Below are 10,664 nucleotides of genomic sequence, written 5' to 3' on the forward strand. Positions count from 1 at the left end.
CCGGGTGAATAGGCGATGCTCTGGAAATACTCCATACAAAGCCAGTCAGGACTCTGAGGGAGCATGTTTCCTCTCTCTGAGCACACTGTCTCCAGAGCAACAAGCTTACACAGCTTCGACCTTTCTGGGTCTGACTTCAGAGCATTCAGCATCACCTTTTCACACCGTGCGCTTCCTGCAGTGAGTCCACACAGGCGGAGCTCCTGGGGAAGCCAGAGGGTCCTGCACCCCAACTTCGCAGTCAGCCATGACTCTCAGCCAGCCAGTAAAACAGAAGGTTTAATAGACAACAGAAACAGTCTAAAACAGAGCTTGTAGGTACAGAAAACAGGACCGCTCAGTCAGGTCCATCTTGGGGGGTGGGGAGACCAGATCCAGGTTCTGGGTCTCCCCTGGTCTCCCCAGCCAGCTCCAAACTGAAACTCCCTCCAGCCCCTCCTCTGGCCTTTGTCTCTTTTTCAGGGCAAGGAGGCCACCTGATCTCTTTGTTCTCCAACACCTTCAGTTGGCACCTTTGCAGGGGAGGGGCCCAGGCCATCCGTTACCAGGAGACAGGGTGTCAGCAATTCTCTGTGCAGACAGCATCACGTCTGCCCTCTAGAGCTCTGCAACAATCACACACCCTTATTCCACCACCTAGATACTTCAGACATGCATAGGGGAAACTGAAGCACCCACACAGTATTCAGAGAAAACATTAAGAACATTCCCACTTCATCACAGAAGCATCTGGCACTGGCCACTGTCAGAAAACAGGATACTGGGCCTGATGGAGTCATAGAGTCATAGACTTTAAGATCAGAAGGGACCATTATGATCATCTAGTCTGACCTCCTACACAACCCAGGCCGCAGAATCTCATCCACCCACGCCCGCATCAAATCCCTAATCTATGTCTGAGCCATTGAAGTCCTCAAATCGTGGTTTAAAGGCTTCAAGGTGCAGAGAATCCTCCAGCAAGTGACCCACGCTGCATGCTGCAGAGGAAGGTGAAAACCCCCCAGGGCCTCTGCCAATCTGCCCTGGACGAAAATTCCTTCCTGACCCCAAATATGGCAATCAGCTAAACCCTGAGCATGTGGGCAAGACTCACCAGCCAGACACCCAGGAATGAATTCTCTGTAGTAACTCAGATCCCATCCCATCTAGTATCCCATCACAGGCCATTGGGCATATTTACTGCTAACAGTCAAAGATTAATTAATTACCAAAATTAGGCTATCCCATCATACCATCCCCTCTGTCATAACTATAGAGGGAAGGGTAACAATCCTCCTGTATACAATACTATAAAATCCCTCCTGGCCAGAGGCACCAAAATCCTTTTACCTATAAAGAGTTAAGAAGCTCAGGTAACCTGGCTGACACCTGACCCAAAGGACCAATAAGGAGACAAGATACTTTCAAATCTTGGAGGGGGGAAGCTTTTGTTTGTGTGCTCTTTGTTTTTGGGTGTGTTCGCTCTTGGGACTAAGAGGGACTGGACATCAATCCATGTTCTCCAAATCTTTCTGCAGAAGTCTCTCATATTTCAAACTTGTAAGTAACAGCCAGGCAAGGTGTGTTAGTTTTATCTTTGTTTTCTCAACTTGTAAATGTTCATTTTGCTAGAGGGTTTACCTCTGTTTGCTGTAACTTTGAACCTAAGGCTAGAGGGGTTCCTCTAGGCTCTTGGAATCTGATTACCCTGTAAAGTTATTTCCATCTTGATTTTACAGAGATGAACTTTACCTTTTCTTTTAATAAAATTCTTCTTCAAGACTTTGATTTTTCATCTGTTTTAAGATCCAAGGGTTTTGGATCTGTGTTCACCAGGGTTAATTGGTGAGGGTATACTCTCATAGCCTACCCAGGAAAAGGGTTTAAGGACTTGTGCGGGAGGAATTTAGTCTCAAATCTGCCCAGGAAAGCAGAGGTTAGGACTTGGAATATTTGGAGGAAGGCAGAGTTCCAAGTGGCTCTCCCCTTAGATTGGAACATGCTTAGTGGTGGCACCTTACTATTCACCTAAAGCTGGGTAAATAAGCTTAGGGGGTCTGTAAGCCCACGGTTCAGGCCTCGTCCGCCTCAGGTGTGGGCGGGCAGCCAGGGCACCTCCTTCTAGGCAGCGGGACGGGTTCCACGCCGGTCCCTGTACTTGAGGGTCACGCAAATAAGGTCTACGGGCCCTGGCCCTTAGGCAGGGGCCGGCGCACCAACAGTTCGGCGCTCTGACCCTTTGGGCAGGGCAGAGCAGTAACAAGTCTAGGGGCCCTGTGCCCTTCGGCAGGGCAAGGCACCAAAACAGTTCGGGCTTGACCCTTTTGGGGCAGGGCAGAAGCAGTAACAAAGTTCTAGGCCCTGGCCTTCGGCAGGGCAGGGCAACAAACAGTTCAGGCTCTGACCCTTTGGGGCAGGGCAGAGCAGTACAAAGTCTAGGGCCCTGGCCCTTAGGCAGGGCGGGAACAAACAAACTGTAGCACAGCTCAGGGGTTCCGGGTGAAGGGGAATTCTGCCAACCCGGTTACGGTGGCAGGGGGAACGCAGGCCCACCCATCCTCTGCGTTCCCAGCCGGGGCCCTGGGTAGCGCGTCGCCACTAAGGCGGTCAGGGGATCCGGACCGAACACATCTGACAGGGTGATCAGTAGGACTCCCCAAACCACTGACAGGTGTGATCAGTGGGGATCCTGTCCGATACACACGCGCCATAGGCTAGGGGCCTTCTGCGCCTGACTGTAGTCAGCCACCCCCAGCTACTTCCAATTCCCCCCTCCCTGGTACCTGTCCCTCCGTCAGCATAGTCTGGTGGGTCCCAGACCATAGGTTCCTCAGAGACCGGGGGGGACGCAGGCTTCTGCACCTCCTCCGGCGCAGCAGCGCAGGATAGTTTCAGGCTGAGGTCCTCAGGATACCCGGCACGGGCAGGTCCAGCCAGCTGTCCTCTGGATACTTGGCCCGAGGTAGGTCTCGGGCAGCGCTCCTCTAGATACCGGGCCGGCGGCAGGTCCGGCCAGCGCTCTCTCGGGATAGTGAGACAAGGCAAGCTGGCCAAAGCATGAGCTCAGCCTCCACATCTGTACTCTTCAGCATCCTGCGCTCAACTGAGCTCTGGGCCCTGGCTTTTATACTTCCTGTCCCGCCCCTTGACTTCCGGGGGGCGGGAACAGGCGGTACTGGCTCCGCCCACGGAGGTGCCTGCTCTGGCTCTTCCCCCTCAGGTGCGGCGGAGAGCCAGGGCGCCTCCTTACAGGGTCTTTCATGTGGGTCCCCACATCTGTACCCTAAAGTTCAGAGTGGGGAAGGAACCCTTTGTTCTTGTGTCCACATTGGTACTGAGTTTAAATAATTCCTCTCCCTCCCTGGTATTTATCCCTCTGATATATTTATAGAGAGCAATCATATCTCACCTCAGCCTTCTTTAGGTTACACTAAACAAGCCGAGCTCTTTGAGGCCTGGTCTACACTACGAGTTTATCTCGCATTTAGCAGCATTAAACCGAATTAACCCTGCACCCGTCCACACAACGAAGCCCTTTATATCGCTATAAACGGCTCTTAATATCGATATCTGTACTCCTCCCCAACAAGGGGAGTAGTGGAGAAATCAGTATTGCCATTTCGAATTAGGGTTAATGTGGCCACAATTCGACAGTATTGGCCTCCGATAGCTGCCCTCAGCGCAATGCTCCGGAAGTCGACACTAGCCTCGGTACATGGATGCACACTGCTGAATTAATATGCTTAGTGTGGCCACATGCACTCGACTTTATACAATTTGTTTCCAAAAATTGATTTCTGTAAAATCGGAATAATCCTGTAGTGTAGACATACCCTGAGTGTCCTTTCATAAGACAGGTTTTCCATTCCTCAGATCATCCTAGTAGCCCTTCTCTGTACCTGTTCCACCCAGAACTGGGCCCTGTTATACTGAGAGGCTCTATCCCTGCTGTGAAGAGGAGGAAGAGGTAGGCATCTGCCATGGCTCCTTACAGCTGGGACTGCTGGACATGCTCATTTCAGGAGTCTGATCCTGGAAAGTGGGCAGTGGCACTTGGCTAATGCTGGGCAGCAGAGTCACCACTCGGAAAGCGGGGATGGGATAGCTCAAGTGAGCATGTTAGTGTGGCAAGAGGCAGGGCTGGTGCGACCATTTAGGCGATCTAGGCAGTCGCCTAGGGCACTAGGATTTGGGGGGCGTCATTTTCTTCGGCAAAAATCGCGGCGGCCGGATCTTCGGCTGCCCCGGTCGCCACTGGCATTTAGGCGGAGGGAGCTGGGGCAGAGGAGCGTGAAGAGGGCCGCCTGCAGCAAGTAACGGTGGGGGTGGCATGCAGGGGAACTCCCCGCCCCAGCTCACCCCTGCCCCGCCTCCTCCCTGAGCACGCCGTGGCTGCTTCACTTCTCCCGCCTCCCAGGCTTGCAGCACCTAAGCTGATTTGCACCGCAAGCCCAGGGGGCAGGAGAAGAGAAGCAGCCACGACGTGCTCGGGGAGAAGGCGGGAGAAGTGAAGCAGCGACAGCGTGCTCGTGGTGCTCGTGCGCAGAGCAGGGGTGAGCTAGGGTGTGGGGGGGCGCCTCAGGGCGGAAGGAGGGAGCTGCTGTGGGGAGGGCGCAAGGTGGAAGTTTTGCTTAGGGCACGAAACATCCTTGCACCAGCCCTGGCAAGGGGTAACTAGGGTCTCTGGGCAGTGCAGGCCCGGGGCTAGGGGTGCAATGGCCTCATGGGTTGGGCATTGGTTGCAGAAGCCCTGGCCCCTATGCTGGGTCTCATCTGCATTCATTGGCTCTTCCCTTGGCTTCATTTTCCACATTGTGCCTGTTTGGGAGCATCAAATCCCTGGTCCAGTGGCCCAAACCCTTTGAGGATCTGAGTCTGGCCAGGGGACTCCTCCGCAGGGCTCTCAGGGCCCATCTCTGGTGGGAAGAGACTAGTGTCAGGGAACCCTGGAGCAGAATTTTGAGCCCAGCTTTGTGGCTGCAAATAAATGACTCTTGATTGTGGGGGTTTCCTGGGGGGAAGGTTACACTGGATGAAGCTGAGGAGATACTTGGGGGAGGAGAGCTCCAACCTCATGGTTAGAGGGGCCTTTGAGGAAAGTGCCTTCCTCTCTGGGATGCAGCCCCCTGGCATTCTCCTGATTTACAATACTCTCTCTGCAAAGACCCTAAGTTTGATCCATTAGTGTCAGCCCCAAAATATAGCACAAGAGGACTGAGTTAAGGATCCTTGGGAAATGGTAATTCAGGCACTTCTGAGCTTGCGAGTGATTGGCTTTGCCACCTAAATGTCTGTTTAACATCAGGGTGTGGGGTGAAATAGGGAAAGAGATCGGGCTCAGATTTGGGGGTTTGTCTCAGGAACTAGCCCATATTGTCTAATACGTAAACTGATAGCTGGGGCACCTGGAGATATGTCCTTCATTGAAATCCCTGCATAAGAAATGCTTTGGGAAATATCTGTTACATTTTCCATGTTTCCATGACAACCAGCATCTCTGCCTTTACCCAGGGAAGGTGCTGTTCCAGATAGTGACACTGGCCCTTTTTCTCCTTCCACTCCCCCCTAGTTTCACCCCTGTGCCTGCCATTCCTTTCTGTGGAGTTCCTCCTGATTCCTCTGGTGTGAGATCAGAATCAGACCTGCAGGTCCAAGTTAGGGGAAACGCACTTCTGGGAATGGGGAATGTTTCTATGAATTGACTTTTATGGCATCAAAGGCCCTGGTTCAGCAAAGCAGTTACACGTGTGCTTTATTTAAAGCATGTTATAAATCCTACTGGAGTAGAGTTTAGGTATGTGCCTAAGTGCTCTGTCGAGCTGGGACCTGAGGGTCAGATTTTCAAAGGGATTTTGGCACCCAAAGATGCAGATAGGTGTCTAACTCCCTTTGATTTCCAGAGTGACCTGTGAAAATATGCCCCAGGTGCCTCCCAGACACCCAGGGGCTCATCCCCCAGAACCGTGAGGAAGGGAAGCACTGAGGGCTTTGACAAGGTCACTCCAGGGTCTGTGGCAGAACTGGGGATGGAGCCCAGGTCTCCAAAGGCCAAGGCAGTGCTTCAACCACAAGTCCATTGGTTCCTTGCCGGCTATTCCAGGGGAGCTAATGGGGCTGGGATACTTGTTCTCTAAGTGCAGCCATGTGTTCAGAGAAATGGACTACACTTTTGCTGCAGATACTGTCCAGAATGAGGCCAAAGGGCCTGATCCTGGGAGAGGCTGCGGGGAACAGAGTTTCTGTGGGAGTTAGGCATCTTGCAGGATTGGGCCTCAAAACAGCTGGCTGATGCTGCCATGACACACCTTCATATAGCTGTGTCCCCCTCACAGAGCCCCACCCCTGTGGGTAGCTGCTCCCCATTCATGCCCCAGCTCAGCTAGGCACTTAAGTATGTGCCCAGATGTGCTTGTGAGGAGTCCTACTGACTTCAGTCCCCATGGCACTGGCCTATTCCTCCCATACAGCAGTGCTAGGTTACTCAGTGGTGTAGCAACACCTGTGGAACTCAGTGGGCAGAGCACAGGTTGCAGGATGCACATGGCTGGAACACTAGTTGCCCTGTCTCTGTAAATAGTTCTCTTAATGAAGAGCCAGTTTAGTTTTAGAAACATGGAGCCCTCTCTGATTATTATCCAACGTGTGCTAGGTGAAACAAGGGGCAGATGCCCCAAAAGGTGATGCAGGGTTGGGTGTTTCTGAAGTGTCTTTCAATCCCTCTCTGTGTCTCTTCCTGCCTAAAGGCAGCCTCCAAGTTATTTAATATGGTTTGTTGCTCCCTGTTAAATATGTTTTTTGAAACTCTGGTTTGTTGTAATAATTCAGACAACAGTAAATGATTTTGGAGTTACCGAACAAAACTGGACTCTTAACATAAGAACATGAGAATGGCCATACTGGGTCAGCCCAAAGGTCCATCTAGCCCAGCGTCCTGTCTTCTGACAGTGGCCAATGCCATATGCCCCAGAGGGAATGAACATCCCCTGTCACCCATTCCCAGCTTCAGGCAAACAGAGGCTAGGGCCACCATCCCTGTCCATCCTGGCTAATAGCCATTGATGGATCTATCCTCCATAAACTTATCTAGTTCTTTTTTGAACCTTGTTATAGTCTTGGCCTTCACAACATCCTTTGGCAAGGAGTTCCACAGGTTGACTCTTCCTCCAAGGAACTTAACCTTGTTCATGGTTTTTTAGTCCTTAACAAAAATGGGCCCTGATCACTTTTGTCCATTTTATGTCAGTGAAATTCCACTGACTTCAGTGGGGTTACTGCTGATTTACACCTGTGTGAGAAAGGAATCAAATCCTGGGAGTGAAGGGGCCTGTCTACAACCCTAAATGTTGCCCTGGTTAAAATCACATCTTCGGTTGAATCTCTGCAATGTTATATATAGACCAGACCTAAGTTAAACATTCTGCAACTGGTCCTTAGCAACGCTACAATCCCACTTTTTGGTATTATTTTTTGTTGTTGTTTTAGGGGACTTGGTGTCTCTCAATTGTGATTCAGAAAATTTCACCTTCCAATTGCTGGCTTAATTTGAAGCTAAGGTCCCAATTCACAAAAGCATCCTTAGTCAAGAAGCATGTGTTTAACTTTAAGCATGTGCTTAAGTCCCACAGCCTCAAGTGCCTTCTGAATCCAGCCTAAATCAGTTATGGCCAAACATCATTAGCATCAGATAGCTCTTTGATGGCCTATGTGAAATTAATTGATGGTCTTAGTATACTACCTAGGGGAGAAGTTTGTGCCTTAAATAAAAAAAAAGCTAATTGGCCTCATTTGGGTAGTTCAGCAGACATCCAGTACCGAATAAATAGACTGAGCCTCCTTAAGCCTGGCGGGTCCCTTAAGGTGACTGATGAGCAAAGATGGGGTAGGGAATACTGTGGGGGATTTCACCATCGTCCATTTTGTACCTGTTGTGCAGATATTTGAAGATATATGTTGTGATCTCTTCAAATTGCATCAGCTGTGCCATGGTCCAGGAAAAGTTGTTTTAGGAAATGGAGCTGCTGATTCAATATAGGACATACTTCCCCTTGTGCCAGTGCTATATTAGTGACCCAGCTGTGCTGCTGGAGGACCTGCCTGGTAATAAGAATCCCTTGCCATTATTCTCAAGAGAAAAGAGAGGAACTCCACTGTCCTGCCAATTTTAAACTTGGATCATTTTGGGCTGTCTAATTTCAGTGGGATGAAGACAGTCTGCGGGCTGTCAAGTGGAGCCTCTAGCTTCAGCACTATTCTCTTCATTTTTTTGTAAAGCATAGAAATGTCTGATATCATCTCATACTTACTCGTAACATCATTTGAATCCTTCTGTAACTAGCAGCCAGATTTAATATGTATTCCTCCCCAGCAAGAATGGGGAGAGCTAGCATAAAGGAAATAGTAAGAACTGGTTGAACAGTGGCCCAATTCAGCAAAGCACGTGCTCAAGTCCCACTGAATTTAAGTATATGCTTCAATGCTTTGCGGAAATGGAGTCTAAATGAGGGTGCCAGCTGCTAAATCTGGATGGGTTTGCTTTCCACATCAATTAACATACATGATCCTGGAGATCTGATTGGACAGCTTGCTCTAATTCCCTGTTTGCTTTGCTCTTTGACCTAAAGGCTCCTTCAACACACTCAGTCCTGAGTGACACCAGCTTCCAGTCTTTGCCTTGGGTCAAGTGGACCTGTTTATAGGTTGGGCTGAAGACAGTATTGGAAAACAGAGTTGTTCTTTCAGAAAAGCCAGCAGCTACATGCATCTCTCTGACTTGAATTTTAACATTTCAGATTAAAGGGATTTCTTTTCCTACTTGCACTCTAGTCATTTCTATCAATCCCTTTTAATCTTCTTTAAGAGAATTAAGAGGGAATATTTTAATGGAATTTAAAACACAATGAGGGCCAGATGCTGTGAACATTTATCCGCTGCAGGAACTTTACTCATGCCTGTGGTCTGCTGGGAGTAACAGTAATGATGAAACCAAGCATTTGCAAGATTGGGCCCTTATATTGCAAATCTCTGTACTTTTGGAACAAGGTAGCTCAGGACAACATCCCATAAGAGCTGGAATGTAACAAGCCACCTGGATGAGGTAGTGTCTGGCATATTTACTGTGCTATATTGGAAGTAAAACAAGAAGGTATTTCCTTCATTGCGTTTGGAATAATTTATCTGGGAGTCAGTTCTACTAAAGTTTTTACTGCTAATATATAGTCATTCTAAATCCTGTAACGTAAGCCAATCTCTTGGATGATTAGGGCTAAAAGTTAAAGTAACTGTAACCTGAATTGGTGGTTGTTATGGTTAAAAAATGACAGCTAAGTACAATGTAACACAGTTACTAGTAAAGAAGATCCTAAGCTAAAGACAGTTTGGAATTGGTACCTGATGGTGCAAAGAACTTGGATTGACTACCCTCTCTGTGCCAGAACCCTGGTTCTAATGCAGGGATTCAGTCCGGGGTAATTTTGCACCAATTAAAAAGCAATCCATGACATTGCAGCTGGATCAGTTGTTGACATCCACAATATATATGGTTTCCTATTACATTATATTCTGCCGCTGAATAGTTTTAACAGATGAATGCTGTCAATTTATTTTTCAAATAGAGTGCAAGTGAAGGGACTTCTGGAGATGTGAGGGCACAAGGAAGCATGACAAAATATTAGCAATTTCAGTATTAGCAGACAGGCAAATTCTCAGCTGTGGATATATTTGTGCATGGGAGCATTTTAACAAATAGTAACTTAAAAGGCAAGTTTACTATAAAAAGTTTGGGATGAGATTGTCAAAGCCAGGGAAAGGATGTGGCTATCCCATTCAGGAAGCTTTGGAAACCTTCACCTCAGCCTTGAGGGATATTTGCACAATCAAAAACATATTGGATTTTGTTGTTGTTTTTTTGGTAAAGCATCTATTTATTTGTGGGTGTACAAAGCACAAATATCTTTGTTGTTTTCAGCTCACAGCTTTGTTGCTTTCAGTACTGGGCAAACTGCAAATGTTTGTATAGTATCTAGACTAGTAGTACAGTGGTATTAGTTAATGAGTTTATTGGCAGTCAATTAACTAGTTAAATCAGGAAGTTAAAGTCTAGTCTAGAAAAACCCTTCCTGTGTGATCACTTCAATTGTTTCCAGCTAAACAGGGCTGAGTCAATAGTGGGAATGGAGACCTCCAAAGAGTACCTATGGTGATGCTGCAGGAAGTGATATTGATCTAGCAGGGGGCACTCTTTCCTAGGAGCAGCCCTGCTGCCTTTTGAAAGAGATGTAAAACCGGAGTCTTGACCATGTAAGAGGATTGTAAGCTCTTTGGGACAAGGTATGTTATTTTCTATATGTTTGTACAGAACCTAGTATAACTGCTGACTTGGTTGATGCTTCTGGATGCTACCACACTATTAATGATGGATAATATTAATAATTAAAGATCTTGTGCACTTGTCAGTATAGGAATGTTAACCTTCCTGGCCAGTCCAACTCAGATAGCTGCATTCTGCATATTGTGGCAAATTGCCGGTATTGTTCTCTGGGTCTCGCGCTCTCTCTTCTCTGGGGTAGGTTCAGGGCGATATTGCTTGCCTCTGAACCAGTTCTTAATCACTCCCCTAGTGTCCTTGGAGGAGGGGAGTGGAGAGGGAGGGACCTGGGCCCGCCCTCTACTCCAGGTCCCAACCCAGG

Source organism: Chelonoidis abingdonii, chromosome 9 (genome assembly GCF_003597395.2).
Source record: "Chelonoidis abingdonii isolate Lonesome George chromosome 9, CheloAbing_2.0, whole genome shotgun sequence".
NCBI classification, from domain to species: Eukaryota; Metazoa; Chordata; order Testudines; family Testudinidae; genus Chelonoidis; species Chelonoidis abingdonii.